Source organism: Dermacentor albipictus, chromosome 5, assembly GCF_038994185.2.
Source record: "Dermacentor albipictus isolate Rhodes 1998 colony chromosome 5, USDA_Dalb.pri_finalv2, whole genome shotgun sequence".
In the NCBI taxonomy this organism is placed as follows: Eukaryota; Metazoa; Arthropoda; class Arachnida; order Ixodida; family Ixodidae; genus Dermacentor; species Dermacentor albipictus.
This window is the reverse complement of record NC_091825.1, coordinates 62,632,682-62,645,027: the sequence shown is the minus strand read 5'-3', so window position 1 is coordinate 62,645,027 and position 12,346 is coordinate 62,632,682. Positions and strand designations below refer to the sequence as shown.

The following is a 12,346-nucleotide window of genomic DNA, read 5'->3' as shown; positions in this document are numbered from 1 at the left end:
GGTGCTGCGCTTGTGCGATCCTGTGCTGCGCTTGCCACTTGACACCTTTTTTGCTGAGCTTTACGGAATAAGCTGGCCTAATTATTCTTAACAACACAGTTCTCTTGTAGCTCTAGTAGGAAAACTGGCAGAGCTAGCAGCCTGCTAGATATTCGATCTTCACTTTCATTAACCTAATGTAATAAGGCGAGATATACAGGATACATCTCCAAGGGAGCGAGAAATAGGGGCGTTGACTCCGTAAAAAAAAAGTGCAGTGCATAATATTGCAGGCTAGAGAAATAGAGAGAACCGTTTATTATTCGAAACAGTGTATCTAGCGAGGCCCCGTATCACCAAGGTGGGAAAACTCCTCAGTCCAGGAACTCTCTTGCTTCGACTGCCCTCTTGGTCCTGGCGACGAGTTGTCATTGTTCTTCCAGGTCCCCGAGGGTGAGCTTGGCCTCCCACGTTTTGAATAGGTGGTCTTCGTTTGCTTGTTGTGCTTAATTCGCGGCCGTTTCCTGTTACACTTCACTGCGTTCATCTGATTTCACGCTAATTTCGCCTAAATAAATAGAACAAAAGAAAAACAATTAATTGTGATTGGATACCTTCTTCGCCATGAGCCCTCTCGTATTGCTCTAAAGATTTCGTGTTGCGCCCACTTCGCGTTTCTGCCATGCGACGTCAGAAAATACGCGACAACTCACCACGTTAAACTGACGTGTACGCATTGAATATGCATTAATATGCCGAAAAAAAAACTGAACTTTTGTCGGAACAGCTAGAGGCTGACTGCCCCGTTCCAAAAGAATAGAAGACGTCTGGCAATCGATAGCTCTGGCACTGGCTACTCGGAGCTGCCGGGTAGAAAGAATTTAATTACGTATAATAAAAGCTTTTGCGGTGCAGAATATCGTTGTCGAGTCATTTCGGCACATATAAGGCGTCGCTCTGCCAACTCTTCTTCTCTGATTATCGGTTGTAGCGGCATTTTTACACTTCCGTTACACGCCGCCGCGATTTCGATCTGCCACAGCAATCTTCAAGAAGAGAGGTGTGGGCCATTCCCAGACGCCAGCACCACTCTGCTCATCCGGTTGACTGTGTCCACTGTGCAACCTTGGTCCCACCAAAACACTCGACTGCTCAACTTCTTTGTGCTCGTCGCCTATTGTCCATCAATTAAATAAGGAACATCTGTCAAGGCTCGCAATCCTGTTCAAACAAAAGTGACCTCCTATAAACGAGAAAAGCGCTGACGGGGTGGTTGAAACAACGCTGTGGCTCACAGTCCGATGCTTGAGACGGTGGTTACGTCATTTGAATTCTGGAGATTGGAATAGAAACAGATTGGAAAAGTTTTACCTCACAGGGACCTGCGATACACTGTTCAATTTATATGATGTGAAAATGGAGCGCTTGACTGGTCACACAATGCTGGAATATCTAACTTGGCACTATATTACAAACCAAACGCGTGGTGCACGGATGTCTATAATAACGGAGCGCGGCAGCTAACGAATGATAAGATTAGGGGATCACCGGAGCTAAATTCGAGTCGTTTTACGCAGGAACACAGTGTTTAGAGATCGCCGCGAAAAGCGTTTGTCTTGCTTCGAGCAAGTGCCCTCTGTTGTGCGGTAGTCGCGGATGTTATGACTATGATACTAAATATAATGATAAGGATGATGATAGTTGCAGCTGCAAGCTTCTTTTTCTCGTGTACGGTATGTGTGCGTTGAGGGTTCGACACGCTTGTAGGAACAATAGCAAGCATGTGCTTACCTCGTAATCAAAAATTTGGTAGTATTTGGGTCATTTCTTGATCTTGTTTGAACCGGTGATTTCACTCTTGTGACGTTCCTTAAAGAAATCTGTTCCCGTTTCTGCCTGTGAGGGCAGATAGAGAGAAAAGAAGAATATTTTTATAAGAGAACGGCTAAGACGGTAGGCGTGAACTACTTGGTTCTGGCCTGAACCTCAAGGCTGAGTTAAGGGGTATGAGGAACTAAAGAAGATCAGGAAAGTGAAGGCGAGGATTAATAGAAGGGAAAAGCAGATACGCACCAACAAAAGAATAAATTAGAAAAACTAAGTGCAGCTGCGGGGCTCCAAAGGTCTTATAAAACAATCAACCAACGTGCCATTATTACGTGGTATATTATTTTTCTAGGGCTTGTGCGTGCGCAGTTACAAGACGGCACAAAAACTTATGATTGCGAACGTTCCCAAGTATTCTTTATCGGAGCCACACTAAAGTGAAACCAAGTGCGTCGAAAGAAAGAATGCCGTACAAGGGAACGACGACACAAAGGTGGGTAATGGAGAGGGTCGAGGTTGTGTTGTCACAGGCAGCGGCGCAGGACGACGCCAGTTTTGGGATCATATTACATCGTGCACGTGTCCTCTGAACAGCCCCCCCCCCTCCCCCCTGGTCCAGTTGGAGGCGCGCCCTCTAGAGGCCTATACGCGTACTCTATCCCCGCGCACGTGCAATCCCCCCTTCGCTTATGCAAACAAGCCCCGAGGCCAGTGCTACCGCGCGCGAGGCGATTAGCAAAGGCATTGTTATTTTCGCGGTGTTATGACAGGAGGTTCTTGAGCGGTTTCAAGAGCGGAAAGCGACATGGCTGGGGGATTAACCGAGGCTTGGGTATTTCAAAATCGAGCAGGGGGACAATCCGTTTAGACGCAGAGTCGTCAGTGGTTGCACGTGCGCAGTTCAGGTTGCATTTCCTTGCTCTTTATAAAGCACCGTATGTATTGAGGTGGTTTTAATTCGACGAGCGACTTGGCGCTTAGGCAGGGAACGCGGCATGGAACGACGCAGGCAACGAGACATCATGCGCTGCGGAGTACGAGGCTGCTGTTGCGTGCGTTAGCACGAGACTGTGTTTACTATTACGAAACGGTCGTCGATTATATACGGCCTTGAAAAAATACCGGATTGTCCTATATTTTAAAATTAAATTGTGGGGTGGAACGTGCGAAAATCACTTCCTGATTATGAGGCACGCGGTAGTGGAGGACTCCGGAAATTTCGACCATCTGGGGTACATTAACGGGCACCTAAATCTAAGTACACGGGTGTTTTCGCTTTTCGCCCCCATCGGTCCTATATTTTGGGCATTTCTCAACAGTCTCTGAGATATAAAAGCAACTGACGTTCCTTGCATGCATGCGCTTCGGGAGTTTACATGAATATACAACGCACTCTTGTTCTTTTTAATTACATATTTACTTTTGCCAGGGTGATATGCGTTTATTACCGCAGTCATCAAGAATGATCTTACAGTGTAATATTGCGGAAACTACTGTTTTATGAAAAATTCTTGCCTTATTAGCGCTCTTCGTGGCAAGTGAATGGCTGCACTTGAAACGACACAAGAGGCCGCCGAACTATGCGGGACCCCATTTCACAAAGATTCATTTCATTTTCTATTGCTCTTTTCATTCAGCGTGGCGAGTGGCAAATTCCCGCTATGATGGGAGCACGCTAATGTGCCGGCTAATGGCGAAGGGCGGAAAGAACAAAACAAATTCACTGAGGATCACGATAGCCCGCAAGGCGAAATTTGAGCGCCGCTCTTGACGGTCGGGTCCTCTCGTCGGCGGCATCAAACCTCCGCTTCGGCGCAGCAGCTGCTTGGTCCCCTCGGAGGCGGCGAGGACACAGCAGCGTCCTACCTGCGGTGACGCTTAGCTAGTGCTTCGCCGGTACGACCTTATCGATTCTCGCGTAGCCCTCGCAGAGACTCTGCCGGGCAGTTCGTTATATAGGGGCCCTGGAGGGCTTTTTGCGATTAGCATTCTTAGGGTACCTAACGCACTTTCCAGGGTTGGCCCATCTATGTGTGTGCCATGAATACACGCGGTGTGCCCTTTTCCCGTGTACCTCTCGCCAGTTTGGCTGACTGACTGTCGCTGGCTGTGCGGCAAGCGAGGGAATAATTCTCAGTGTTCGCAGGCACAGGCGCGGCCACGCTTCTCGTCTTGGAAGTCATGCACGGACTTTGCGGCAATGCCACTAGCCGGCGCAGCTTGGGCAGCAAAAAGAGCGAGAGGAACCCGGTTGCCGAAGGACGCGTCTTTCAGCGTTTGCACGCAACGGCGCACCTATAGCAAGTCGCAAGCCACGCGCAGGCTTGCGCGTGGCTTGCATGGCCTCCAGTGTTCTTAGTCTCACTGCAGTACATACATATCTCGTATCGACAGTGGCAATGCGGTGTGTCGCTACATCGATTACATTCTTAACGCATAGACGTCTCCCTGACAGCAAACAGCGTGACGTCCCTGCAGGTGCCGCTTCAATGTGCCGCACCTTCAAAGTGAGCGCTGGTATGCAAAAAAACGTTCATGCGACCTCTTCTCTTTAAATAAGAGCGCTGCTTGTATATCAATTGCTGTAATCATGATTCCGGCCTACTGCTATTTTGTGAAGCGACAACACCTACGCGAACTGTGATTAGAAAACATAATCGTTCCCATTTAACCGGCATAACGATGAAGTTCCATCGTGACTTGATCACTAACGACTCGTAAAATGAATGATGGCGAAGTATTGTGCCCACTTGGCTCAGGATAGCTTCAATTGCCTAATTGAGCGCCTAGAAGCGGCTGGTTTCCCTCAGTCGACTTTGACAGCTGTGTCCGAGACCCTACTTCAGCAACTGAAGGTTAGCAAAATGCCTCGGCAGATTATACGAACAAGAAAGCCGGAAGGGGTGCGCTGCGTTCACAGGGCTTCGCACAACCTCAAGAATGTGGCAAAAAGTACGACGTGCCTATTGTGTTTTCTGCGCCACGAAAACTTGCTTGGTTGCGCCCACGCATTACAGGAGCTCTGAGGAAACCTACAAGTGGAAAGAAGCATACCATGCCATACGTCACATGCGCCACTAGCGTTGTGAACGAGATCCCGCTTAAGTGCGGAAATATATATATCAGAAAAACCAGCGGATGCGTCAACGTTCGGGCGCGGGAGAATGAGCCCTCAGTAGCTAACAAAAGCTTCTTTTCATTTTCCTATGCAATGCAGGTCCTGTCCCTGTGAGCCAATTCTTACCAATATTCAAATTCTAGGGAGGAGTGCGAATGCGTCGGCCGGAGAAATCGTGGAGGCGTATCAAAGCATAAAGAAAAAAAAGTGCCGGTATTAGCGATGCGTCGGTTGTTTTGCACAGCAAAGAAATGCAGGTTTATAAATTATGCTTTAATCTTCACGCTTCTTGATATGATGCGTTGGTTGGCTTCATGGGCAGTGCGCTTGCGCGATCCTCGTCTTCTGCGTACTTAAGTATGCGAATTCGGCCACGGCGGCCGCATTTCGATGGGGGCGAAATGCGAAAACACCCGTGTAGTTAGATGTAGGTGCACGTTAAAGAACCCCAGGTAGTCGAAATTTCCGGAGTCCTCCACTACGGCGTGCCTCACAATCAGAAAGTGGTTTTGGCACGTAAAACCCCATAATTACAATTACAAGTATGCGAATTCTTCAAAATACAATTTAGTTGTGAGTTAGAGCTTGTCCTGTTCTTCTGTGTATATCTTCTGTCCCGTCTTGGAATTCCGCTTACCAGTATTCAGTACTTATTCCTCCGAATATTCAGAAGGACAGCCCACACCAAATAAATGTCGTGGAATAAAACACTGACAGCGTATACATTTTATGTTAAACCTTCTCAAACTTAAATATGAAAATTGCGAAATAATGTGATAAACCGGGAAAAGTTGTAATTTTCTCGGCGCCGTAGTGCGCAACCTTCGGGTATAGCGTTCGCCGCCAGCATTTCCCGGCAAACATTACGGTTACATAAGCTGCAGTTTCCAGGAAGCATGAGAAGCAGTCAGGGATCTTTGAATGCTACCGCGTTCACTGTTAAAGGCGAAGCTTAAGCGTCCACCAAATTTCTTCGCCGCACACTCTACCACACCGCAATCAACATGGCACACTTCCATGAAAAAGCCAGTATTCTTGATCACATAATCCGCCACAGCCCTCCACGTGGTTCGCGTGGAGGGCAGTTAAAAAAAAAAGAAAAAGACACCTGCCCCCCGAGATTTTGATCATGCAGTTTAACACCCGCCGATGTTCTCTGACACACAATACTGCTCAGCTGACTGGCAACAGCATTATGGAGGTTCACGAAAAAAAATAAGAAAAGAAAGGAACAGGCGTTCACGTAGCACCTACCTACACCAAGCGCTGCGCGACTACACCCCGCAGAAAGTGATGCTGGTTTGCCAACCAGCATCTCTGTATTCTTTTGGATGAGCCATGTATCTTCTACGCCATATATGTAAAAGCGAATCGCTTTCGTTTGTAATGCCCCCCCCTCACCATTTTCGCACGTTTCCGCTCTACACGCGTTATTCCTATAAGGTCTAAATACCAATATGACACGTGCTTGTAATTCCCATTTTTCAGCTGATGCCGTCCGGTGGAGCTTTGTACGGGAACTACTGCGGGTTACTTGGTGCCACAGCACTGGATGAGTGCACAAAAAAATCCCGGAAAAGCCATTTATATAGAGCAAAATAAATATTTCCTCATTTCACAAGGCGTCTTGCCTACTTTGGGATTGCACGTGGCAATGATTCGGTAGCAGCGTTTGCAGAGCGTACGCAATCACATTTACTAAATAATGATACTATTTTTCACCAAGAGCGCGCGCTCAAAAAAAGGAGAAAATATAAGAAAAGTCAAATGCCGTGCCTATCAGTGCAGCCGGCATAACACGTTGCAGCTAGCGTTCAAAACGCGCGCGCCCAAAACCGAAACCGGAAGTGTAGCTTCAAGGGCGCTGGTGGAGACAAAAGGAGAGAGAAAGCCCCCTCGTCGATGAAAGTATTACGTCTAACCTCCCTTACGCTTGTGCTTGTGTGTGTGTGAGCGTGTGTGTGTGAGCGTGTGTGTGCGTGCGTGCGTGCGCGTGTGCATGTGCGTGCGTGTGCATGTGTGTGTGTGTGCGTGTGTGTGCGTGCGTGTGTGTGCGTGCGTGTGTGTGTGTGTGTGTGTGTGTGTGTGTGTGTGTGTGTGTGTGTGTGTGTGTGTGTGTGTGTGTGTGTGTGTGTGTGTGTGTGTGTGTGTGCAGAACATTCCTGAGGCGACGTAGTTAAGCAGCGAAGTCATTGTATGGTTAGGCAGAAAAGTTTTTAAAATGCCCTTTAACGCGGCCTTACTAGGCCTGTTTTCTAGTGATAAGTTAAAACATAAAACTTACGTCTGCCTGCATGCAGCGCCACATGTTAAATGCGCGCATAACATTATGATAAGAAAGAAGTAGAACTGGCTAGGGCAGGCAGATGTCACGCCAAGCTTTGTGGTGAGGTGAAGCACGAAGTGTTAGATGCATGAATATTATATGCATTCGTGCCGCGGCGGAACAACTAGTTAAAAGCGGCCCCGCTTGGATAGGTCTGTTAACTTGGATAGGTCTGTTAACCGCACTATAGCCTGTTCGGTGCTCATACAACCCTATTTTCCCTCAGTGCGACACCAATAAATTGAGTTTATTTACTAGCGTCGATAAGTAGGTGAAGTGATAATTGATATTTAAACCTATGAAAGCCCGCTGTACAGAGGGCAGAAGAAAAAGGAACGTGCTTTGCCGTGTTTTCTGCAATTGTTCCCTCCGCTTCTTTGCGCTTTACGAAGCTTTACTGTGCGCTTTACGAAGATGAAATATTCAAGCCTATTTCCGTGAAGAAAATATGAATTCGAGGCTCAACAGCCCCACTACCACATTGAAGACAGAGTGCGGAAGTGACAACTGGAAAACTAATACGCACCAAAAATGCTTTCCTCAGCATTCTTCGCATCCGTTTATTTGGAAATACCGCATTAATGACAGGAACGGCAAATGTGAAAAGCTCAGAGACAGGAACGCCGGGGCAGAAATGTGTCAACCACGGTTCATACACGAATGAATGCGAAAGAAACAACTGTAAATCACTTCTAGACAGAGACGATGCCGACATACAGCAATACGCAAAAAAAAACGAAACGAAACGCAAACAAAGAAGAGCGCAGAGTGGAGGATCATCGCAGGGTCATGATTCGAATGAGATCGCTCTCATTTGGGGAAGAAGGGCTCGCAGCGTGCTGTCGTCAGATCACGGCAATTCCCGAGATCACCCGCGGAGCCGCGTGCCGCCACTGAATGGAAACTTCTCCGCAGGGTCCGTCATCAACGTCGTTGCATGCGCAGTGGAGGCGGTTACCTCATCATGATGGTACTCATGATGGTAGCTATGATAGTAATCATCATCATTGGTAGTGTAGGCATCGACGGTTCTACTATTTAGGAGTTCCTTGTAATGAAAGCTCATCGTGTGCTTTTATGTGCCCACATGGGGCTAAATCGCTAGTACCGCTAATTCTGGTATACTTGTAAACTACAGGAGGGCAGCGCTGGAGTTTCCGTTGACATGTGGCGCTGCTCTGGCGGTCCTGTTGCAATCTCGTAGTAGGACGGTGATGGATATCGCGGTTGACTGCGGGGAAGGGTGCCCAAAAAAACGCAGGAAGCGCAGGGGCCGTTTTGTATACAAGCGTCCCGACACAGAGGTATACGATCTTAACGTACTTTGCTCATTCCCACCGAAGCCGTACGAGAAAGAGAGGTGGTGCGCATAATAATTTATTCTACCGTGACGTGCGTCTCTTACGTACCTAAGCTAACGCCTGGTTTACTGTGTGTGCAGGCCAGACGACCAACCGTGGCAACTAACACTGAATACTAGTATATGTAGCCAGCATTTCGTTGGAAATAGGAAGAGCGACATCATGCACTACCCGCCTTAAGTACCGTCGATCTTTCATTCCGAGTACTATCACAGTACTCTCTGGGATTCCACAGGAGCAGTGGAGAGGAAATACAAGCAAGTTTTCCTTATGCAGAGTCATTAAACACGAGCTACAAGCTCTATGCAATGGGGAAAATTTATTAATGTAACATCCCCTCGGCTGCAGGCTCATTGTTTTTCACTTACTGCTACATAGCAATTTTGCTTCATTTACATTCTTAAACTCTGTACTTCTCTTGTTTTCGATGTACGTGTTGCTGGTCGTTAAGAAGACGGATACCCTTGCTATTTTTTAGCAATATCGCGGAGAGCGTCGATCGCACGGTGTCTCAGCGGCCTTGTCGCGGTGAAGCGACCAAGGCAGTATAGAATACATTCGAACAGGAAATCGTCTTGCGTGTCCGCGATTACTGCTGTCGATCCCGTCACCCCTCTCCGTTACAAAGTCGTTCACACGCCGTGCGGTTGACGTTCGTATATGTTAACACTTACAACGGTGCAGTTGTGTTAGTGCTTTTATTATTATTTTTCTAGTTCCGCTATTTGAAACATGTTGCTTGATCATTCGCATCACGCTTACGCTCGATCTCTGACAGCTCTATCACAAAACATTTACTTAATTATCGAATTACTTTAACTTCAGATAATTGTTGATTTCTGCAGATGGAGTGCGCGGGTTCGATCTGGCGTGCCATCAGAAGCAGCCAATGGTTTCGAAGAGCTTGGCCAAAACCCTGACACACAGCTGCGCCCAAAAACGCGGGAGCATCAGGCAAATTGGGAATATGTGCCTGCTTGAGGGCATTTTTTTGCAAACTGGATCTTTTATTTGTTTGTCACAACTTGGGGACATTGTTTGCTGATATGAATATTTTGTTGCTTCTATATTTAGATTAGTAATGGTCAGGGCTTGCTGCTAAAATTCCTCGACACAAGAGCAATGACGTAAGTTAATCACGTATAAATCTGCTTGTCTACGCGTCGATAAAATGTGTTATAAATATATATATTTTTTTATCTGACTGCAATCTTTCATTGTGCAATTCCCAGTGGCCTGATCAAGCTCACCTATTGGACCTCACGAGAAAAAGTTGTGTTACGCACGAGAAACCAGTGACAGCTGCCTTGCGTGACAGCTGCCTTGCTGTCACGACGTAAGGTGTGAAGAATGAGCAGCAGCTGATTCAGTACCAGCAGGATCGACTAGCGGTCCATCGGGCTGTGGGCTGAACGCAAGGGGTTGTGATTTCGTTGTCTCAACACATTCACTGCGCTAGTCTGCCGCCGAGTGGCGGCTCCCAATCTGTTGCGTTCGACACTGCTCGTAAACTTGATGTTCGGTGCTGTACATTCTGCCGAAAAAAAAAAAAACACGTGGCGCAATAGCAGAGACAGCGTTGTCTCGCCAACGTGTCCCAGTGGCCCTGTCCTACTACGACTTTTTCAGTCAAATCGTTTGACAGCGCCGTCTGTCCGTTTTAGGCGTGCCAGCGCTGGTCCGCTATAGGCCGTAAAGTGAACAAAAATTTCGAGGACGTTTAAGCTGCGCCTTTAAGAGTGGAACACGATAGCATAAAAAGATTCCTGACTGCGTCACGTGCTTCCAGGCAACTGCAGCCTACGTAACCATAATGAACACCGGCAAACGCTAGCCACGAAATCTATGGAAGAAGGCGAGGTTTCTGGTAGAAACGCGGCCTATAACGTGGGCCGATCTTCTGCTATTGTTTCACACTTTTGATATTTCAGTTTAAGATATAGCATAATAGGCATGTGCTGTAAGTGTTCTTTCATGGCATTCATTTGTGGGCTGGCATTCTCCGAATTCAATAAAATTTTTAAGAACGTAAAAGAAGTTATGAGCAAGTTTAGGGCCGTATAGAATATGCGTGGTACGGGAAGATTTCCTCGACCGCGGACGCCGATGCCTACGCCAGCGCCGGATTTTCTCTGATACAAGGCCCTTATAATGGTCTCGCGTTCAAAGAATTCCGCAAATACTTAAGAGGACTCTTTCACTAGAGTGCTCCTGTCTAAATACATGTAAAAGGAGAATTCGCTTTAAAGCGAAAGGCTTTAGTAACCGCGTTGAGCCCAGTTTCGCCGCCGCCAGCAATTTGACCTTCTTTTGAACTCAGCTGCGCCGTACCCTTAGCAACGCATCCTGTAACTTGCTGCGCCGAGCTCGGCCGCCGCTGCCACCTTGGCGAATGCGCTCTCAGCAGCTGGGTCGCCACCTGACCACGTGACTCGCCGCGCTCGCCTAACCAACAAGGTAGATTCAAATTGGTCGCGAAGCTTCGGGCGAAAAGCGGTTCAGTACAGATTGTCACCGACATCAGCATGGGGGATTATGGGAGCAGCGATTGAAGCGCGACTATGTTTGGAGGGAACAAACATTGGGAAAGAAAAACGCGTTTTTTAATTAAAACGAGAGACAGATTCATTCAACGAAAATAAAATTCCTAGTTAATGTTATATATTTGTGACGAGTTAAGAAAATACAAGTTTAGTTTTATTATTCTTCACAAATGCACTTCTTTTCAGCGCCCATCGCTACAGAACGCGTTGATGCCACTATCACTGGCAAGGCAATACACGTCTTGAAATGGGCAGAAAGGCGCACTCATAAAGTTCACCTGTTGAAATACTCCCCCCTCACAGTTTGTGCTTTCTTGCTTGTCAAAGTTTGTCTGAATTTGGTGACGTGGGTAGCTTCATCGCTTCTTAATCTGTTCAGTTAAAAGGAGTGGGTTACGACCGCCAGATAATTGTGTAGTTGTTTTCGTGAGACTGCGATAGCCGACGGGCTTGGCATCCGACAATAGGATCAGCACTCTACACCTAAAGCTTTCGTCGGCCTCCAAAGAAAGTATGTTCTGTGCAGGGATGCGATTTCGACAACCGTACGGCTGGCCTTTTCATGCATCGCTTTCCACGCTGAAAGCTCGAAACGCCCATCAAGTCCAATGGCGGGGCATTTGAATATATAGCTCCAAAGGAAGGACAACAAAACAAATTTTGCTTCTTCGAAAATAAAATGACGTCACTTCTGTTTTTAACGGACATGGCGTCACATTATTTTTTCTTCCGACGGAAGTGTTCTCACCACATACAGATGGCGCTAAGCCCCATGAACCGCCGACGGACCGCCATGTTTTGAACGTATGGGCTCCTATGGAAGCTTCGCTACCAGGTATATTTACCTTGTAATCAATGCGAGCTTGGACATGGTTGAGAGCGAGGCCAAACCGTCTTCTCTGAGCTTTGCGCGGGAGCAGGAGACTTTCTTGAGCCGTCGTCGCCAAGTGCGTCTGACCACCCCGCGGATATCGCCCGACGAGCTGCTTCACTGTAGAGGGTCCAGAATGCAACAGGAACCGCACCGTCGAAATCAGTGTAGCGTTCGCGCCCTTTCCGTTTGCGCTTCGATGCTGCGCATGTTCGCGGCGCCTTTTTGCATGTCTAGCGCTTCACTTTGCTTGTCGCGCAACAGGCGTCGCACCGTCGAACGATTCCTGTCTACCCGAGCCTAATCACAGTCATGTCTAGC

At 47.6% G+C, this 12,346-nt stretch overlaps 1 long non-coding RNA gene across 1 annotated transcript; it reads right to left on the bottom strand.

Annotated features, from left to right (window-relative positions):
- Window positions 1–491: 491 nt before the first annotated feature.
- Window positions 492–12,121, bottom strand: LOC139060466 (uncharacterized). Its single transcript, XR_011514837.1, has 3 exons — window positions 12,000–12,121; window positions 1,771–1,875; window positions 492–1,312 (listed from the first exon to the last, which is right to left on the bottom strand). It is a non-coding gene; the product is annotated as an uncharacterized lncRNA (long non-coding RNA).
- Between the last annotated feature and the right edge of the window lie 225 nt (window positions 12,122–12,346).